We start from the raw sequence: 11,212 nt of genomic DNA, 5'->3' as shown, positions 1-11,212 counted from the left end.
ATGATTTTAACACCCAATCAGATCCCGTATAACGTTTGAGCGACTAAAACCATACTGTCGGTGTGCGCATGCGCCCGACAAAATAAAAATTCACCCTCGTGACTAAAGAAGTATAACTTCAAAAATAATGGACAGTTTGCTTTATAAATGTATGTCCGCAAATGCGTCGTTTTTGAGATAGGGGATGTTGAATTTTTTTTTACAAACCGATTTATTAATTGCTCTAAAACCAGTTGAGATATGCAAATGAAATTTGGTGGGTTTTAAGAGGTAGTTGTTGTGCATTTTTTGGCATACAATTAAGAATTGTATGTTCACTATTGGCGCACATAAGGATCATATTACCCATATGCGCGCCATAGAAGAATATTAAATTCCTAATTGTATATCAAAAAATTCGCAATAACTGCCTCTTAAAACCCACCGAATTCCATTTGCATATCTCAACTGGTTTTAGAGGAATAAATAAATCGTCAGTTTGTAAGAAAAAATTCAACACCCCGTATCTCGGAAACGAAGCATTTGTGGACATACGTTTATAAAGCAAACTGTCATTATTCTTCCATACAGAATTACCCCTTAAAGTTTGCCATACTTACTTATTTTCCTCGGAAAATGCGGGTTTTCCCAACAAAATCTTTAAATTTCAAATAAAGTTTTAGATAAGAAATTATCTACCAATAGTTAAATAACTCGGTGACATAAAAGTTTTCTTGGTTTAGATTATAGTTTCAGAAGCCGGTGAAAATTAAACGAATATTTTAGCAACAATTTAACAGTTAATTAATAATTTACGGTCGCAATAAAAACCAAAATAATTATGATACACTGATCAAACTTTGAAATCTTATAAATATAAGATGGTCATTTAATATTTTGTCAACAAAATATAAATTTTTAATTTTTTTGAATAATCTTTAAATGTTTAAAAAAAATAGTTATAAACAAATTAACATTTCTCAGAAAGTTTTTATTATATTCTAATTTTAAAAAATAGGTAAAACGCGTATTTTAAGAATCTTGACAATGAATGCTTTAAAACTTTTTTGCAACCATTTTCAAAAAAGTTATGAAATAGCAAAGTAAACATACGATTACTATATTGTTTATAATTTTTTTTAATTCTTTCAAAGCGTAGAAGTTAGTTTAAAGTACAAGCTAATTACTTACAAAAAATATCGATTATTAGTTTAATGGTTACATTTTAATTAAAGATTATAAATATATTTTTTTGTAATTTACACGCGCGAAAGCAGACTAATACAGTACCGTAGCTAATAACATTTTCACTCGAAGCGACAACCGCCCGCGACGTACAGTAGTTAATAAATAAAATTAAGCTTCGGCTCTGTATCAAGCCTATTTTCGCGCTAAAAATTACAAAAAAAAAACATTTTTAATCTTTGATTAATATATAACCATTGAACTAATGTTTGATATTTTTTGAGAGTAATTAGTTTGTACCATAAACTCATTTTTAAGCTTTGAAACAATTAAAACAAATTATAAAAAACGGAGTAATCGTATGTTTACTTTGCTGTTTCATAACTTTTTTGCAAATGGTTGGAAAAAAATATTAAAGCATTCGTTTTCAAGACCTTTGAAATACGCATTTTAAGCATTTTTTTAAATTATAATATAATAAACAATTTCTGAGAAATGTTAATTTGTTTATAACTATTTTTGTTAAACATTTAAAGATTATGCAAAAAAATGAAAAATTTATATCTTGTCGACCAAATATTAAATAGGCATCACATATTTATAACCTTTCTAAGTTTAATCAATGTTTCATGATTATTTTAGTTGTTATTGCGACTGTAAATTGTTAATTAACAATTGAATTGTTGCTAACATATTTGTTTAATTTTCACCGGCTTTTGCAGTTATAATCTATACCAAGAAAGCTTTTATTTCACCAAGTTATTTAATTATTGATACATAATTACTTGCCCAAAAAATTTGTTTGAAAATTCGAGATTTTGTTGGGAAAACCCACATTTTCCGAGGAAAATTTTCGTCGGAGCAAATCGGGAAAAACATGCCTCTATGTAGAATTAAATTGGGGTGAATTTTTATTTTAGTGCTTTTGGTGTAAAGTTAAAATCTTCGGAGTTATAGACCAATAATTGAAAACAACACGATTTGGGGGCGCCATTTTGTTAATAAAAAAAATAGCACACTATCTGCGGACTTTGCATAGCTATATTATTAATATATAGGATCATAATATTCGATTCCAGTAATAAAATTGCTGGTAAATAACCTTTCTTTGTACTTTACTAATTAGACCAGCGTATTATAACTTTTTTTTTTTCAAAATTTAAAGATTATGCGAAAAAACGAAAAATTTATATTTTGTCGATAAAATATTAAATAAGCATCTCATCTTTATAATCTTTATAAGTTTGATCAATGTATCATGATTATTTTGGTTATTATTGCGATCGTAAATTGTTAATTAACAATTGAATTGTTGCTAAAATATTCGTTTAATTTTCACCGGCTTCTGGAATTACAACCTATACCAAGAAAGCTTTGATCTCACTAAGTTATTTAATTATTGATTAATAATTACTTACCTAAAACTTTATTTGAAAATTAGAGATTTTGTTGGGAAAACCCGCATTTTTCGAGGAAAATTTTCTTCGGAGCAAATCGGGAAATACATATCTCTATGCAGAATTTAATTGCGGTGAATTTTTATTTGGGTGTTTTTGGTGTAAAGTTAAAATCTTTGGAGTTATAGAGCAAAAATTGAAAAAAACACGATTTTCGGGCGCCATTTTGTTTATAAAAAAAGTAGCACACTATCTGCGGACTTTGCATACCAATATTATTAATATATAGGATCTTATAATTCGATTCCAGCAATAAAATTGCTGGTAAATAACTTTTCCATGAATTTTGCTAATTAGCCCAGAGTAGTATACAATGACAATTTACTTGCCTAGCAACAATATTATTACATCGATATTGTTAAAGAATAAGGCTATAACGTATTAAAAAAATCACTTAAATCGGACAACAGGTTTAGGAAATTCGAGACATCAAAAATGACCCATTTTTAAGCCAATGCGTTAATTTCTTGGAGAAGTGTACTTGTTTTATGATTTTATTTCCAGCATTCCGTTTAGCTCTAGTCATTGAACGTTGTTTTACTCAAAAACCTGCTTGTTTTTACGTTCTAACAATATTTTACATACTAAACTGTGATAACCCAACATCTCGACGTTTTTTTATGCATTACAGTCAGTGAAACTTCACAATCTCACAAAATTAATAAATGGCGTTGTAAAAAATATATACTTAATTTTTTTACAGTCGAATACAGAAGAATCTAAAAAAGATCACTTATATTTCCACTTTGAATACTGCCAAAACAAATTGAGCGTCACTGCCATTTATTGTTGATGATTTGAAGAAACGTCGTCTGGGTATTCGGACATATAAAAAATGTTTAAAATATCTATAAATACCACAGGCTGCCATCAAAAGTGGAATTAATAGGACATTTTAATCGATTATTTGGCTGTTTTTGACTGTTTTGGCGATTATTTTACGTCGTATAAAAATCGCGACTTGAGAGTCTCATTGATTTTTTTTCTGATTTAATTTTGATTTTATGTTCATAATAGTAGTATTCGCGCTGTATAACCCGAACGTATTCAGAGTAAGTTCGGGATTAGTTTCCAAGGCGCAGGCGTCAACGTAAACTTATCCTGGACATGTTCAGAATTTTTCGCTCCACGAACAATTTTCGGATTCGTAATGTAATGACGGGTTGCATACATTAAGGCTAGAGAAGGAAGCCTTTTCTTGTCCCTTTCTTATTTCGAAATCAATGTCAACAAAAAATGCAAATGCAACAAATTTGTATTTCAACAAAGAGAAAGATAATAACAGCAACAGGCAAAGGATTAACTTTCTATTCAATGCCTTTCTTACAAGTTAGAAATTTGATTAGCGTCTTTATTATTTCGACAATATAATTTGGTATTTCCACGCCGAAATCCGGCTTAAATTTTTGTAGAGAGTAAAAGATTAAATTAAAAAAAAAGAGTAAAAGTAAAAGATGAAATATAACAAGACACAAGAAATAGTTTCAGAATAAGTTTAATGTGTTGTTTATGATTCATTATTCAATAAGAGATTAATTTAACTCATAAATTAAACTGAAAAATAAACCACAAGAATATGTAGGTATGTACTTATAAGCTCATCTAGATAGAAGAAATTAAGTAAAAACAGAGTACAATTTATCGTAATACTACCGTAATAGATAATTATCGAATATCGAATGAAAATTAATAAGATAATAATACTAGAAAAGGTACCTACTTACTTGTAAACATACTAATTGACAAAACAACTAAAAAAGCTTCAATATAAAAAATATTAAAATTTGTTTGAAGAATATTGAAATGATACAACACTTTACATAATTTAAAAACTTTAAAAACCAGAATCTACATCTACAAGTTGTTTAACAAAACAATATTTTAGGTTAAGAATTGGACGGAGTAAAACAGAATAATAATGGTCAGAATGTCAAGAAATTCTTCCCAAATATTTTGTGCGCCTGTGCGAACTTAAAACCTCCGCGAACGCTCGATTTTGTAATGCGCAGAATTTCCCCCTTTGGGTACGTTCGGGTTGTCCAGCGCGAACAAAGCTGCTATAACTATTCTATACAGCGTTTCAGGTTAAGAACCGAACGTTGCTTAGATAGACCAATGTATGTCTTATGGAGGATAGAAGCGCGCCGATGCCAAGTCGTACTGATTAGATTGAATCGAATATCGGCAATCGAGTAGCCACCTGTGCCCGAGAGGTTTGGCAATACTGATCTCCATAAGCGCAATGTTTCGCACTTAACGTGAAACAAAGTATGTTTAGTAAATAGTTGACGTTCCTTCAAAATTTGAAGCCGATGGAGAAGCTTCTGGAATGTATATTCCGCAGTAGTATATCCTGGATTACCCTACAATATAGTATCTCGATTTACTTTCGCGTCAGTAAGATCAGTTCCCTGTGCGAACTATTAAGCCTTATTTTCGTATATTCCAATCATATAATATTCCCCATTAGCCTTATTTTCATCTTTGTCGTTAATATCAGAGAAATAGTCGATTAAAACTCTGTACCATCGTAACATAAATGTCTTAATTTTTCCATTATGTGCGATAACAACAAAAATGGCGGCCCAAGACGACATAGTTGTTATAAAAATGTAGAATCTTAATTTTTTCTAATATGATTGTACTGAATGTATTTATTTAAATAAATTGTTACATCATTTTGCTGTATATATAAAAAAATTTAAAATGCATTTCTTACTTTATTGACGATATTATATCGCCCGTTTTAATGAAAAGTTTGTCTGGCTTAAATCCGGTCCTGTACAAAGCTGTGCGGTAGACGTGGAAGAGTAAAACTGCGCATGCGTCAATCTTACGATACTGACACTTCACATGCGAATACAGAATCGGATTTGGCGAAACGAAGCATATAAAAGATTTTAAAGAATTATTAAATTATTTAAGTGCTTCAAAACATTGCATACAAAAGAATAAAGAATTTAGGTTCGACAATTTATACATAATGTAGAACTCTTAAAATATAATGTTTATTGCAACCCGTTGTGGTTCAATCCCATACAAATACAATGATCCACAAGAAAAATCGAGTAGCGTCAAATCTGGAGAACGAGGAGACTACATCTAACCTACCGTTATATACTTAATACTTAAATCTACCTCTAAAATGCTGCAAAGCAGTTATCTACTAATTCAAAGGTTATTTTTCTTGTTGTCATTTTTTATTGGAACTGAAGAGTTATGGTTGTAATAAATAAAAATGATGTTCATTTAGAACGATATAATTAATTGTATATTAAAACATATTTATTAATTCCAAACAACTTTGCATAATAACACTTTTCGATATTGTGAAATATGAAGGTACATACTTCCATTCATATTTCTTGACATTATCTCGTATAATATTGATTGAATTTAATATCTGATAGTTTGCATCTTGCACCATGCAGAACTTTTTATGAATAACTTTTTTTTCGTAAAATTAATAATAAAAGGTTTCCCATAATATGTTGCCAACTTAAGTAGACAAGCTTTATATAATTTTTTTTATTCTTTTGTATCGTAATTTTGCGAAACACTATTTAAAAAATTATAATTAACGGGCATCCGATAAATTTTTTAATGTTTTTAAGGTAAATAATGGCTTATGTGCTAGTTTTTGTGAATAAATTTCGGAATTTTTAAAAAGGGGTATTTATTATAATGTTTTATTAAAGTCTGTGATGTATAAAATCCGGAAAGATAGTAAATTGTAATTTTTATTTGCTAAGTTGCGATGTAAACGTTCACAAATCGCATACAGGGTCTTCAGCAGTTTATAGACAGATATGTTTAGTATCTGCGATGTATTATTGGAGCGGTGACGTCACACGATTTAGGTGGAGCTTATGAATTACGTCACTGGAAGTCAGAAATGTTTTGACACAAGATAATTTCATGTAGAACCCATAAGATACAAGTGTGTCTTAAATATGCGTCAAATGGAGTGCAAATGCTGATTTTTGTATAGCAATGATCTTATTGATGTTGTTTGCATAAAATATGTTACAAAGAAAACGTACTGTTTAGTGATTTTAAGAGATTGAAATGTATTTGAGTGCAGGTCACTTTATATACATTGTAATTCTAGTATATAATTATACTAAAAAACATGTTGAAATCATAGACTGGGCATCATAGTTGAAATCATCATATATAATACCTAGACTGGTGGACATCTCTTTCTAATCGGCAACAGTGGGAAAGTCACGTGGTCGATAAACCCTAATCGATTAGAAAGAGATGCCTACCCTGTTTCAAACATTTTTCTCTGTCGCACTAGGGGCACAGTTTTAGATTGTAGCGCGCAGTCGTAAGTAGTATATGTCTATGGTTAAAATATGTCTAAGCCTTTGTTGTCAAAATAGCCCATACAGGGTGAGTCATGAGGAACTGTACATCCTCGTATAGAGGCCCCTATGGGGAATAACAAATGACCATTAAAAAGTGTCTGCTCCCATTGTTTAATAATATACAGGGCGAGTTTCGCATTTTGACAGAAATTTGTATTCGTCATAATTTTTGAACGGTCAGATCGATGTGTCTCTTATTTTGGTCAATCGTTACACTATTACCACCTAATCAACTGATTTAGTCAAACTAGAAAAAAATCAGGTCCGGCTTTAAAAAATTAGTTCGTTTTGGTCTTAGAAAAAATTTCACCCTGTATACGCTTTTTGAAAACTCATGAATTTTACAAATTAGACAAATAGGCAATTAAAATGGCATATTTATTTTTTCCCCACACGATTACTTAATTTTTTATTCACTATTTAGGCCAAAAACATCACCTAAAATGTGTTTATCTGCCCAAATAGGGCATTCCAACATGCTGTCAAAATTAAATCAATATGGCGGCTGGGAGGCGAACATAAGTGTTATTCTATCAGTTCTTAATGTGTTTTAGATCATTTTAGTTGCGTTTCTTTGTAATTTTGTTTTGCACAATGATTAATTTAACATTTTCACTGGAAGAATTAATTAAAAAAGATACGATGCCTTATTTCTGTTGTGTTTTGAAGTGTGGAATGCGAAGTATTCATGATAAAGTTCAGTTTTATCGGTTACCGTCAGTGCTACATTTTAAGCATAAAACAACTAAATAAGTTATCATCTGAGCAAATAGACCAAGAGGCAGCGCTGAAAAATCTCTTTGAATTTACTAAAGCTAGATTTTTCACAATTGATTACTGTGAGTGTGTAGAGAAACATACTGCGGACGGTCAAGTGAAACGTAGAACAGGGGTTACTGAGAGGGTATCAAAGTTACTTTCCTACGAAGGTAATTATTTCCATTTACTAAGGCTGAAAATCAGTACACACATTCTAAATTAAATATAAATAAAAGTTATTATAGTCGGTCAGCTGTATAACGGGACAGAGCCGGTCGGTCGGCCCCAATAGTCGATTGAGGAAATAAAGCATTTTGGCTCGCAATTTTTTCGTCCAGCATGGATTTACTTGAACTCTCCACAGAAGGTAGGGAATAGTCCAAGGATCATTTTCTATATCATGCCGCTATCATACGCTAAAACCTTGGGGGTGGGAATTTTTTATTACATTTTAACCATGCAATTCGATGGAAAAAGTGATTTTTAGAAAAACAAATTTTTACATTTTCTTCGTAAAACTAATATTTTTCGCGTTTGAAAATAACAGTTTTTCGACGAAAAAATCTACTTTTTTATAGAGTTTTTTGAGAATACCTCGAAAAATATGCATTTTATCAAAAAAAACTGTAGATATCGAAATTGTATCTTTTAGTAACACAAACCAAAATTTTTTCCTATAATATCTTTTAAGACCAATACAAACCGAGATACGGCATGTTAAAGGTTAGCTTTTTTCGTCAAACGCATAATTTGAAATATTCAAAGCCAAATAATGGGAAAAATTTGCATTTTTTGAGGAAAACTTAAATAATCTTTTCCAAGTATACAATTAGACCTTTCAAAAAAGATAAAAAGTTTCTAGCATGAAAATTAAGCGACTAAATCAAAAAAAGTCGGTACCCCCGCTTTTCTCTACGAAAAAATCAGTGAAAACAACCCCTTAACTACCTTAATAATTAAAAATTGGTCATCACCTTTCTATAGTTCCTTTTATATTTATATTATCAATACACCCAAGGAGTTTGACCGATTTAAAATGCCTAATTTTGGAAAAATTTGAGTTAAAAGAAAAATTGATTTTTTGCAATTTAGTATTTTTCACCATTTACTTCAAAATATCTCCGAAAATACTGAAGATACGAAAAAAATGATATAGCTGTTTAAAACCTATATTTACCAGCAAACACCCCCTTATTCGAGCCCTTTAAATCCGCCCCAATTAAAAACTAAGGGATCTTACGGAATTTAATTTACACAGTCTTTAAGAATCATACAAAATCATTTTTGAAGAAACTTTTTATAGCCAAAAATATATATATTTTTCGAGGTATTCTCAAAAAACCCTCTAAAAAAGTCGATTTTTTTTCGTCGAAAAACTGTTATTTTCAAGCGCGAATAACTCGAAAAATATTAGTTTTACGAAGAAAATCTAAAAATCACTTTTTCCATCGAATTGCATGGTTAAAATGTAATAAAAAATTCCCACCCCCTAGATGGGGTGGCAACCACCCCCAAGGTTTTAGCGTATGATAGCGACATGATATAGAAAGTGATCCTTGGACTATTCCCTACCTTCTGTGAAAATTTTAAGTAAATCCATGCTGCACGAAAAAATTGCGAGCCAAAATGCTTCAGTTTCTCAATCGACTATTGGGGCCGACCGACCGGCTCTGTCCCGTACAGCTGACCGACTATAATACCTTTTATTTATATTTAATTTAGAGTGTGTGTACTGATTTTCAGCCTTAGTAAATGGAAATAATTACCTTCGTAGGATAGCAACTTTGAGACCCTCTCAGTAACCCCTGTTCTACGTTTCGCTTGACCGACCGCAGTATGTTTCTCTACACACTCACAGTAATCAACTGTGAAAAATCTAGCTTTAGTAAATTCAAAGAGATTTTTCAGCGCTGCCTCTCCGTCTAAAAACAATGGTTAAATGTTATCAAACGTCCAATAAAAATGCTAAATAACTAAGTCCATGTTACTTACGCTTAGAAATCAGAAAGGGAAAGTGGACTTATTTATTTTGCCAATCTTTTGCTTGTACCTACTAGCAACATCTGTATAGGCTACCAACAACTTTCGAAAACATTCACTCATGTTTATTTATTCACTGCTTAAAATTAAATAAAGTCGTTCAAATACTTTTACAACTAAAAACTACACAAAATGTTCGGAAAATAAAACTAAAAAACTGTTCACAGTAAAAATTTGAAGAAAAAAAAAAGAAACAATGTGGTACACTTGGCGTCATATAAAACTGGTATGGTATGTTTAACAGTAAATGGTTGAGTTCAATTAGTTACCACTATAAACATCCTGGATTAACCGATAATAGTATTAAAGGCCCGGTTTCAGGTAAAATTTAAATATGTTTTCTGGTAAAATTTCTTTGCTTTATTATGGGAGTACCGTTTAGTCAGTGTTAATTGTCAAAAGACCAACTCTGTCTACCTCGGTTGCTTATCGCTCTGGGTGGGTCTTAACAATGGGCCAGGTCAGATAAATTTAATAATATTTACGACCGCACTAATTGGACTCAACCATTTACTGTTGAACAAACCATACACTTTTATTTCCCAATGTAAACCTGTGTTCAGACTGGACACAATAATGGTTCGTGAATCACTTCGTTGTTGCCATCACAAGGGAATTGCACTAAATCTAAATACAAAAAAAATATCGGTTATAAAGGTATAAAGTTTTTAGATTGGTATTATTTTTATTACTAACAATTGACCATCATTAACCCGGCATTGGTCGCTAGGTAAATTGTTACGCGAGTGGTCGCGCGTGAGATTTTCTCTCACATATCCAACTTTTGCCTTTTTTTTACAAAATTTTATAAAAAAGATGAGGTTTCATCAACGATAAAGCCATTTGCTTTAAAAAGACACGACGTTTTTCTGTTTTATTATTATTATCTTTATATAAAATGTGACGACTATTGATGCCGCCAATATTTAACATTGAAAAATATATGGTAAGTGACCATCTACAACTAACCCGTGAAACAGAATATAGGATTTTCATATCATCAACCACATCCACGGCGCCTTTTATTACATCATAAAAGGATATTATTTCAGGTTTTAAGGGGAGAAATAAAATTAATTTTTATACACAGTTGGTGACGCCGGTGGTCGCCTGATGAGAGAATCTCTCACATGAAGCACACTAACTCAACAATATGGTGATACTAAGTAAACTGAGTCACTATCTGAGCGGACGAGTCTATTAGATTGTCGAGGGAGGATAGTTAGGAGACTAGAAGGAATTACAGCGCGTATATTTTCCCAGAAAAAAGTTGTGCGCAATTTTCTGAAACCGTGAGAGAAAATCTCACATAGCGACCACTGGCGGGTTAAAGAAACCTGGGAAACCTTGGCCAAAGATGAAAATTTATCACTTTTTAGCTTATGAATATTTATGCTTTTAGCTGGTTTGATATATTTT

Source organism: Diabrotica virgifera, chromosome 5, assembly GCF_917563875.1.
Source record: "Diabrotica virgifera virgifera chromosome 5, PGI_DIABVI_V3a".
Lineage (NCBI taxonomy): Eukaryota > Metazoa > Arthropoda > Insecta > Coleoptera > Chrysomelidae > Diabrotica > Diabrotica virgifera.
Note: the sequence above shows the minus strand (reverse complement) of the source record.